Source organism: Triticum aestivum, chromosome 5A (assembly GCF_018294505.1).
Source record: "Triticum aestivum cultivar Chinese Spring chromosome 5A, IWGSC CS RefSeq v2.1, whole genome shotgun sequence".
Taxonomy (NCBI): Eukaryota; Viridiplantae; Streptophyta; class Magnoliopsida; order Poales; family Poaceae; genus Triticum; species Triticum aestivum.
In genome coordinates this window covers 362348333-362357759 of record NC_057806.1, presented here as the reverse complement: position 1 = coordinate 362357759, position 9427 = coordinate 362348333, and the positions used below count along the sequence as shown (strand labels likewise).

Below are 9427 nucleotides of genomic sequence, written 5' to 3'. Positions count from 1 at the left end.
TGATTAAGATTATCTCTGAACAATATTTGATTCTTCTCTGAATTCTTATATGCATGATTTGATATCTTTGCAAGTCTCTTTGAATTATCAGTTTGGTTTGGCCTACTAGATTGATCTTTCTTGCAATGGGAGAAGTGCTTAGCTTTGGGTTCAATCTTGCGGTGTCCTTTCCCAGTGACAGTAGGGGCAGCAAGACACGTATTGTATTGTTGCCATCGAGGATAAAAAGATGGGGTTTATATCATATTGCTTGAGTTTATCCCTCTACATCATGTCATCTTGCCTAATGTGTTACTCTGTTCTTATGAACTTAATACTCTAGATGCATGCTGGATAGCGGTTGATGTGTGGACTAATAGTAGTAGATGCAGAATCGTTTCGGTCTACTTGACACGGACGTGATTCCTATGTTCATGATCATGCCTAGATATCATCATAACTATGCACTTTTCTATCAATTGCTCGGCAGTAATTTGTTCACCCACCATAATATATGCTATCTTGAGAGAAGCCACTAGTGAAACCTATGGCCCCTGGTCTCCTTTACATCATATTAGGTTCCCGTCAACTAGCCATTTCTGTCGCCGTTTATTTTGCAATCTTCATTTTCCAATCTATACAACAAAAATACCAAAAATATTTATCTTATTATCTTTATCAGATCTCACTTTTGCAAGTGGTCGTGAAGGGATTGACAACCCCTTTATCATGTTGGTTGCAAGGTTCTTATTTGTTTGTGCAGGTACTAGGCGACTTGTGTGTAGTCTCCTACTGGATTGATACCTTGGTTCTCAAAAACTGAGGGAAATACTTACGCTACTTTGCTGCATCACCCTTTCCTCTTCAAGGGAAAACCAGCACATGCTCAAGAGATAGCATGGAACACGGTGATGGACGCCATATTCTCCTCGATGAGGGTGGAGTGCCCGCATGAAGGATGTGGGCTCTACGTCACTTACCACGAGCTCGCCGGTCACCAGAGCGTGTGTCCGCTCGCGCCCTGCAAATGTCCCGTGCCCGTCTGCGGCTACAAAGGCCCGCCGCCGGCGCTCTCCCACCACATCAGCATCGTGCATCCCATGCCCATGCACGGCATCCAGTACGGCAAGCTGCTCCAGGTGCAAGTGCCACTGTCGGAGCCACGGCTCTTGCTGTTCGTGAAGGAGGACGGCCGCGCGTTTTTCTTGGTCGACGGCATGCTCGACATCGGCGTGCCTATCACCATGTCGGTCGTCTGCATCAGAGCGGGGGCATCCCCACTACCGCACTACGCGGCCAAGCTGTGGGTGAACGGCCCGCCGGGGGAGCCCAAAGGGAAGACCGACGGTGTCAAGGTGGAAATAAAGGTGACAAGCAGCAAGGATCTTGGAGACATCGCCGTGCAGGAGCTGACCTTCTTCACATTTCCGCCCAAGCTACTGGCCAGGGCGGATTGTCAAGGACGGTGTCCCTCCACATTCAGATTGACAAGCTCACGTACTAAATGATTCTACAGTGCCTTCTGTTTATCTTAGTAATATGCTAATATAGGGGTTAGCTCGGTCTACTTTAGCTTAAGAGATGGTGGGTTTTGGTGGCGATGCAATAATTACTTCGACATCAGATCAACAGTTAAAGTAATTTCCAACAGTCGAACGGATATTTTGTGTCTGTTGGATATAAAGATCCTTTGGGTAAGAAGTATAACAACTTATATGCTTGTTTGTTCAGGAAGTGTTGCATACTTGTGCGAGTTGACGCAACACATCAAATTAGTACTACTACTAGTAGTACTCCTTCCGATCCTAATTTCTCTGCGGATAAGTCGAGGCGTAGATACCAAGGAGGGCCTGGTTGTGTCTATACTTGGACAACTCTGTTAGGGAACGTAGCATGCAATTTCAAAATTTTCCTATGCTCATGCAAGATCTATCTAGGAGATTCATAGCAACGAGAGGGGGAGACTGTGTCCACGTACCCTCGTAAACCGAAAGCGGAAGCGTTTGACAAAGTGGTTGATGTAGTCGAACTTCTTCTCGTCCCGACTGATCAAGCACCAAACGTACGACACCTTCGAGTTCTGCACACGTTTAGCTTGATGACGTCCCTCGAACTCTTGATCCAGCAAAGTGCTGAGGGAGAGTTTCGTTAGCACGATGGTGTGGTGACGGTGATGGTGAAGTGATCCGCGTAGGGCTTTGCCTAAGCACTACGACAATATGAACGGAGGCATAAACTGTGGAGGGGGACGCCGCACCCGGCTAACAATTGTTCGTGTGTGTTCTAGCGGTTCCCCTTTCACACACACACACACACACACACACACACATATATATATATATATATATATATCCCTAATAATAAAGCACGGATTGGGTCTCCGGGTTCACCGTCACAATACACTTTCTTCTCATGTCATAATACGCTTTTACAATTTGTATGGACAAAATCGTAGTATAAACGAGGTGGTACTAATATATATTTTCGTCCGTCCACCTCCCTCTCCAAATTTTGGTTCGGTTCGTACGTTTTTTGCAGCTTCGATGGGCCAGAAAATTTGCTATGGGCCGGTAAAAAAAAATTCAACCTCACGACCTGCTCTCCTCTCCTGACGGCCGCAACAAAGGAAAAAATTCTTTTGCATATGCTGCAATTTCAGATTAATTAGTCCCACCCTGCCGCTTTGCATCATATCCTAGCAGTTTATATACTTTTGGAGTTGGCAGAATCAACAAGGCAACAAAAGACACGAAGAAAGACGCCATGCATCACAAATCGATAGCCCGGAAGGAAGCTCACAAGCAATGAAAGAGGGAGAGGCACAGAAAATATTTAAAAAAAGCAGCATGGATGCCTAGCCTAACGGCTGGTGCTGCAGCATCGACCGCCCGACCAGAGCCAGCTCCTCTCCGGAGGAGACATGGCCGCCGTGGGCGCATGCGGAGCTGCGAGCGAGATCCCGGCTTGTGCGGTTTCATCGATTCATATACGTGTGCCTTGGTTATTCAACAAGAGCAACGGAAATCAAGGGAAGAACGAACCGAACCCAGAGGAGGAGTGGCAGCACACCTCTGTGGTGGTGCCATGGCCTACTGGCCAGATGGAAAGGAGACGGGACGGGGCGCTGATACGGGGCCGAGCCGTGCGGCGGCGCCACGGGCAGAGGCAGCCGGAGCTGCGGAGCCGGACAGAGGAGGACAATGGATCTCGGAGGAGGAGCGGCGAGCCGGCGACGCCATGGACAGAGGTATTAGGAGCTGCCTGGCCGAGCAGAGAATGAGAGGAGGAGGAGAGTGGAGGTCTGAGGGGCAGCGGCCTCGCCGGAAACGGGCGTGATCTGCTGCTGTGGGGGGGAGCTGCAGGCTGGCCATGGCGGGGCGTGGTCTGCTCCTGTGGGGGAAACTGCAGGCTAAGCTTGGAGAGTTAAAGGCCGCCGCCCTGTGCTTCTGCTGTTCTGGCTGCTCCTATGGCGAAGAAGATGAAGAGAAAGGGGATCTGGTTTTGGGGTGTATGAGAAGGGCATAGAAACGAGTGGTGGTGTAGGACGGTATGTCTCTTAGAGATAAGATGGGTTTTTGTGTGTAACTTCACGAGGACATGTGTACGCATATACTTCCTCCATTTCAAAATACATGACTCATTTTGTACTAACTTTGTACTAAAGTTAGTACAACGTTGGGTCAAACGGAGGGAGTATGTGTTTGTTGTCCATATTTGCCTCTAATTGTTTTTCCTGGCGGACTATACGCTAAACCGTAAACGGAGTTCGTTTTGTCTGGATTTTGTTCATCTGCGTCTAGAAAACAGACATCCATACCTATTTTTTCGAAGGCGTCCAACGCTACAGACTATCCAAAAAAGTCCGACCACCCCTTACCGTGTCTGCCGCGCCGGCTGCACCCGCTGTGCGCTCGAGCTCACGTGTCCATACGCGCTCGTCCCAAAGCTCGCCCGTGCTCTCCGCGCCGCTCTGTCCGCCGAGCACGAGGCGCCGCCCCGCCCCGCCGCTGCCGCCGCAGCACCCTCCCGCCGTAGCCGTCGACCCATGGCTCGTGCCGGCCTGCCCTGCAGCAGTCGGCCATTGGCGCTTGGGGCTCGAGCAGTCCCGCCTGCAACCGCCGACCTGCAGCTCGCACCGACCAGCCATACCCCACAGTTGTCGCCGCTGTCGGGCCCTGCGGTCCACCCCACACCCCCCCCGGCGCATGCTCATCTCCGTCCCGCCCCCACGCTCGCCCACAGCAGAGCCCACCTCTGCGCGCTCGCGAGCGCCGAGCTCCGGAGCCGCCGCAGCTCGCCCCGCGCAATGCCCGCCTCCGCGCGCCAGCTTGCTCGCCAACCAACGCACCCGCACGCCCGCCACCACGTGCTGACCGGCCGTTCCACAAAGGTCGTCGATGGGTTCAATCAGGCGGGGTGGTTCTGGACGCCAACCCGCGGCTCTCGGCGACGACTACAACGACAGGGAGATGTGTCAGCTCGAGCACAGAGCCGAACCATCGGCCGAGGATGCGCGCTGCGGTGCAAATCCGGCGTGACTCGACGAGGTCGCACGCGCCGGTATTGTGGGGAAGAAATAGAGAAAGGAGGAGAGAGAGAGGGGTGGATGGGTGAGAGGACCTATCTTTTTCTCCCGTTGCAACGCACGGGCTCTTTTGCTAGTCTCTCCCTAATAATAAAGCACGGATTGGGTCTCCGGGTTCACTCCATATGAAATCAACCCGCACTCCATATGGGCATCATCAACCGGGAAGAGGAAAAAAACACGTCGTCATCCGTCTCGCACACGAAGGAGCAGTCCGTCTCCAACACGAACACGAGTGCGAACTAAAAAAGTCTATCTGTCGCTGATTTTCCCCTCATCCCTGTCTCTTCTGATCTCTCTCGGCTTGCTCGCCGGCACGGATGGAGGCGGAGGTCGCTGGTGTAGGCGCATGGGGAGGTGAGGAGGAGGCGAGAGGGCACGGCAACGGCCTGGGAACGACGGCTCCAGCGCGGGGCGGACGGAGCAGCTCCGGCGGTGGCGGGGTACGAGGCGAGGACGAGGAAGCAGAGGGGAGGCGTCGTGGTGGAGGAGAGTCGACGGGGCGGCGCTCGCCGGAGTCGGGGCCGAAAGGGACGGGTCGAGGGGCTCCTCCCCTGGCGACGGAGCTGACGATTCGATGGCGCCGGGTAGACGAGGAGGCAGGCGAGGAGGTCCTGGCCCGGTGGCGAGCTTGAGGGGATCGGGCGCGGGCGCTCCTCTCGTGTGCGATGCGTGTGTGTGAGTGGCGGCGCTAGCAGGGGAACGAGGGAGAGGGGGGTCGAGCGAGTGGGTGGATAAGAGGAGATCGGGCAGGCCTCTTGGGCCGGCTAGGTCAGGCCGCAGGTGGGCCTTAAGCGGGCTTCGGCTATGCACTGCTCCCCTCTCTCTTGATATACTCCTTACAGAAAAAAATAGAGAGAGACCAAAAGAATCAAGAGAAGAGGCCATGAAGAAGAATACAATGGTGGGATATTTTTGTAAGGCTTTATGGAATGTTTCCAACCCAACAAAAGTGGTTCCAGCAAAATAGGCGAAGTTAAACCCAAAATTATTTAACTTGTGCCAAAGGAGTTTGAATGGAGTCTAGGATTTAGGAGTGTCCAAAAATGTCAAGACTTTAGGAGGAGCCTCGATAAATGGAGGAAGAAATATGGAGAAAGTTTGGAGAACAAACATGAAGTTTGTTACAACATTTTTACCACATGAGTGTGAATTTTGAAAAATTAATTGCCGGGGTAGATTGAAATATTATAGTATGTCTTTTAAAAAATGTTTCTTGAAATTCAGAATAAATCTTTGAATTATCAATTTTTTTGACAACCAAGATATTTTTTCAAAAATGTGAACATTGCTTCAGTTTTTGAATAAATTTGAAAAAGGGTACATTTTCTTGCATTTGCAAATAAATTTTAAAAATCATGAGATGAGATGTGAACAAATGTGGTAAACCATTGGAGAATATGATTTTTTTTCCATTGCAAATATATATATATATATATATATTATATATATATATATATATATATATATAGAGGACAACACTATTCTAATCCTAAAATTAGAATAGTTATTTGGATCATAACGAGCCATATAAGGGCGCGACAGGGGTCTCCCGAACTCAGAAAACCGTGGAAAGAAAAGGAAAAAAGAAAAACACCCACCCCGACCACTCCCCCAGCCCATCCCCCACCCGATCCCCACCTTCCCCGCCCCCTCCACAACCGCCGCCGCCCCTGGTGCCGGCGCACCTCTCGTCGCCGACCACCCCAGCCCCATCGCCGCCCCCGACCCCGACGCGCCTCCCACCGCCAGCCGCCCCAACACCCATGTTTCCCACCGGCCCACCCACAGGCCGCCGCCCTCCTCCAATCGCGCCGTCGGCTACCCCCTCCTCCAATCACACTGTCGGCCGCCCCCACCTCCAACTGCGCCGCCGCTGGCCCCTACCACCACCGGTGCTGTGGCCAGGCCCAATCTTCAACTACGCCGCCGTCGAGGCCTGACTTCCAAACACGTCACCGCCGGGCCCCTACCTCCACTCACGCCGCCGCCGGGCCCTGACAAGCGGCCCTCCGGCTAACCACCGCTTCCCCTCCCGCCGCACGCGCCCTCCGGCCAACTACAGCCTCCCCACCCCGTCCCGCTCATCTCCCGGCCAACCATCGCCTCCCATCCCTCTGACATCGACCTGCAACTGGTGGTGGTCTTGACCGGCAGCAGGGGGCGGTCTCGACCTGTAGCTGGTCCGCGTTGATAGGGATCATCTTCTCTTGCAGAGATCCATTGATGTTCCTTGCTGATGGCTGCCCGAGCTATGAGAATAATCGGCCTCCAACCGCCTCGGCCGCTCACCAACACGCCCACCTGCAGTTCAGGTATTGCCCGACCGATGCTAATCGCGGCCACTGCCCTTAAAATTTGTCTCTCATCTAGAGCTTGTCAGTACAACGGTTGTCCCATGCATTACTCGCTTAAAAATTTATTCATGGATGCCACCAAGAACCCACGCCTATGCTCTCTCTCTCAATTTGTTGAAACATATAGCAATCTTCTTGTGTACTAATTGACTTTATGGCCAAGTTTTCTCTGTACATGATGCTACTAATCTAATATTGGAAAAGATTTCCCATGAGATGAGTGTGTATCAGGGTTGAAAATTTTATTTTAAGATCCTCTTGTGGTCTTTGAGGACTCAAATCATGTATTCTGTACACATGAGTGAATTTCAGTTTGCCGGAGAAGAGACATTGCCATGGCCGATGTTGGCTGTTCGTGCATGGACGTGCATGTATTCCATTTGAAAACCTGGGAGCATGCCCAAAAAAGTTCAGAAATATCAATGGTAAAAGTTAGAATATTTGGAGGTTGATGCTTTGTGTGTGTATACATGGGTGCACATTTTCTTTTTTATGATATGTAGCTCAACAATGCCGTAAATTCCACCGGAATTTGTTCCATTTAGCAATTTGTGTTATGATGATTCAGTACTTGTTGTTTACAAAAAAATGCCATTTTTTGCAGCAAAATGTTTGTGAAAAAAATGTAGTGAAACATTGTGCTCTCAAGAGTGTTTGATATGCTCACAAAAAGTGTTTTGATGAATTGGTTTATTTGAAGTTCAAATTGGTTTGTTGAAGAATGTCGACTCTATCCTGGACAACACACAGCCTCCTCCCAGTGGGGCCCATCATGCTCAGGTCGTTCGTCGCTGCCACCTCCGGCCGTTCAACTACGCAGCGCTAAGACGTTCACCGCCATCAGAAACAGTGGCGAGCACGAAGACACCCTCTCATGCTCAGTGCTCTGTCCAGCATAACACAAGAAGTTCATGTAAAACAGCTGCGAACATTCAGGTACATCAAAGAATATACTCATGTGTGCATATAGATGAGTTCTCACCTACTCATTTTGCTCTCGATGGTGCTGCTGTAGTTCAGCTTGAGTGTGTGAGAGAGATTAGTTGATGTTGTTGTCCTTGTTTTTTTTAGAAAGATTAGCTCGCCCCTCCTCCATCGATGGCCTACACCGGCCGCTAGAACCCGTCCAGGTGCTGGCCGTCATCCTCTACCTTCAATTACGGGTCAGCAACAACGTTGCGAATAGAAAGGTCAGCATCTGGCCCTCTAGAAGTTCAGTTTGTTGATTTTTTGAAGTTTTTAAATTGGACTATAACCGTGTATATTTTGCAGGGCCCTGTGAAGTTCAATTTGTTTTGCTTTCCGAAGTTTAGTTTGTTGATTTTCTGAAGTTTGGATTGTTAATTTTTTGAAGAGAAAGGTTGATTCACTTGCACTCCACTATCTAGTCCTGTGTGGTGATATCCTCGACTCCTCGGTTCGGAGCTAGCAGCGGTTCTTCAACTTCCCTGCTGTGTTGCCGCGATTGTTGGTAAATAATCCTTGTTCTACTATTGCCTTGTAGTAATGCTGGATGGGTTCCCCCTTGTTGTGGAACCATAATAATACAAGTTTGTCTCTGCGCTCCTGTTCCTGTGTTACAATAGCAGAGAAAAGTACCAAGGGTCAGAACCAAACCAGAGTGAACCATACCAATCAGAACATGGTCATTTGGAGCCAACTCTAATCGTTTGTTCATCTAACTGCAGCAGAGACAAATTTTATACTTTGTTCATTTACGGTGCCAAGTTGAGCGGACACCGTACCACTCGAGAAGATGGGGAGAGGATGTGTGGTGAAGAGAAAACATAGGGTTTCAAATTGTCCATTGGTGGTAGCATCTAATCATTTTACCAAAGTGTAATGGACATGTGTATGTATGTACAGTAGCATATTTTACTCAAACCGAGTTATTTTTTTAATGCACAAAGTTTGTCCAGCCAAAAAAACATGTATTAAACTGGTTTTTGTATATTTTTCTAACCTTTTCTACACCTTTCTATGAGATGTGCAAATCCCAGGCCGTTCATCTTTGCCACCATTGGTCGTCCAATGATGCAGGCCCATGTCGTTCACTGCTGTATCGCCAAACTGCTGCTCTTGTGCTGATGGACATCAACTTGTTGTCTTGTAGTAATGAATCAGATAGCTAAACTTCTATAGCTGATGTCTCTTCTTCAATTTCCGTCGTCCGAGAGGATCTGTAGGCAGCGGTGTCCTTATCAGTGACACCACCTGATTGCAAAATGAAAAATCTCATCAGTTTCATTTAAAAAGAGCAGCCCTTCCTATTATGTCGAGCAATTCACTTGTTGTCAAAATTTTGTATCCATATTTTGGGGCCTCATGACGCCCAGTAGTTTGCATTATTCACCGATGCACCGCTCTTCTCTGGAGCAGAAAGACAGAAGTTCATCCTGACAACCTATATGGTTCAATGTGTATATTAAATGACGGAAAAAGCAATAGTAGGTGTCCAACAGCATCATTGTGTGGCTGCCTATAATTCTTCTATGTGCACACGCAT

At 49.7% G+C, this 9427-nt stretch overlaps 1 long non-coding RNA gene across 3 annotated transcripts; it reads left to right on the top strand.

The window, feature by feature from the left end:
* Positions 1 to 6182: 6182 nt before the first annotated feature.
* LOC123103365 (uncharacterized) lies at positions 6183 to 8924 on the top strand. 3 transcript variants are annotated; one of them, XR_006449753.1, is made up of 4 exons: positions 6183 to 7857; positions 7993 to 8111; positions 8194 to 8525; positions 8610 to 8924. It is a non-coding gene; the product is annotated as an uncharacterized lncRNA (long non-coding RNA). The 3 variants fall into 3 exon arrangements; XR_006449754.1 differs by having other exon boundaries at positions 6186 to 7857; positions 8194 to 8392; XR_006449752.1 differs by having other exon boundaries at positions 6191 to 7857; positions 8194 to 8924.
* Positions 8925 to 9427: the final 503 nt, after the last annotated feature.